The sequence below is a fragment of the Desmodus rotundus genome, chromosome 7, assembly GCF_022682495.2.
Source record: "Desmodus rotundus isolate HL8 chromosome 7, HLdesRot8A.1, whole genome shotgun sequence".
NCBI lineage: Eukaryota > Metazoa > Chordata > Mammalia > Chiroptera > Phyllostomidae > Desmodus > Desmodus rotundus.
Window position 1 is genome coordinate 2215543 of NC_071393.1, and position 1463 is coordinate 2217005.

Below are 1463 nucleotides of genomic sequence, written 5' to 3' on the forward strand. Positions count from 1 at the left end.
CCCAGGAAAGAACTGGGTTAGGCATATATTTGTCTCATAGTTTATAGTGCATACATGTGCATTTTATAAAAGAATCCACCTAAATTATTACGTATTATTTCCCTGTGATTTTGATTTGGGGGAGAGGAACATTGACTTGTTTCACTTACATACGTTCATTGGTCGATTCTTACATGTGCCCTGATCTGGGATCGAACTACAACCCTGGCATATCGGCCCTATGCTCCAACCAACTCCAGGGTGATTTAATTAAAGTTGTAATTTTTGGACTTTGTGTGTAACCCATATGCCATATTCCATGCATGTGTACACAAATAGGACCATTCACAACAGTTTCTCAGCTTTGTTTCTTTACAGTCCGCAAAGAAGGTATGTTTCTGTTTTCATGCACTTTTCAGTTCCAACTTGCAGTCATAAGGTTCAGTAAATTTGATTCTTAATCATAAAAACTTGTTTAACACATCATTTACATGTCACCAAAGTCTGCAGCCGTACAAAGCATCACAAGGATTTGACTCCATGTTTCCATCAGCTTTTTTTCTTTTATTGTGCAAGTACAGTTGTCTCCATTTTCCTTCCACCACTTTCCTCTGCCCCGCCCACCACCACCTCCCACTCAATCCTACCCCTTTGGCTTTGACCATGGGTCCTTTATACCTGTTCTGCCTTATTACTAATAATCTTGCTAGTATTCCTTTGTATGGATGCGCAGTGATTTAGTTAATCTGTATGCCCACATGAGTTTCCAGGTTTTTGCTGTTACTGTGCTGCTGCGAGGTGTACATCCTTATTTTGAAAGGATAGTTTAATAAATACAAGATTTATATTTAATAAGGTTGCTGGGCAAGATTAAAAGGCATCAGCCTTAGTGCTTGCTTCGGAAGCATGTTTACTAAGATTGGGACGATACAGAGAACAGTAGTATGGCTTCTGAGTGAGGACAACGTGCAAATTTGTGAAGCATTACGTATTTTTTCCAAAACAGAACTTATTTTTGTAACAATTCATGACTACTGTATTTGTTATTGCCCCCTATTTTTCTTTTAATTCTTTTAATAGGTAGTACGTTCATGTGTTTCAGACATGGAAAAAGCTTAAAAGAGCATATAGTGAAAAGACTTCCATCCTGTCTCCCATCCACCCAGCGTGCACTTTGCAGTTTTTCTCTGCATACTTGTTTGCAAACAAGTATGTATTCTCCCTCACGCAGAAGGTAGCATCCTGCACCGTGCTTTTTTTACTTTGTATTTTCTATAGTTTTCACAGTTCTAACATCCTTTCATTTTGAATAAAGGAAAAATACCTTTTATGTAATTTTCTCAAGAACAAAGAAAGCCACCAGGGCAACACAATCCCTCATGAACATTCACACACTCTCCAACAAATACAAGCGTGTCAGGAGTTAAAGTTATGGAGTGGTTAATGACAAATTTCTGCCACCAAGGAATCCTCAGTCTAGTGAG

At 38.4% G+C, this 1463-nt stretch overlaps 1 non-coding gene across 1 annotated transcript; it reads left to right on the forward strand.

Moving 5' to 3' along the window:
• The first annotated feature begins 868 nt into the window (after window positions 1-868).
• Window positions 869-975, forward strand: LOC112310937 (U6 spliceosomal RNA). Its single transcript, XR_002975439.2, has one exon. It is a non-coding gene; the product is annotated as a U6 spliceosomal RNA (small nuclear RNA).
• The last annotated feature ends 488 nt before the right edge of the window (window positions 976-1463 follow it).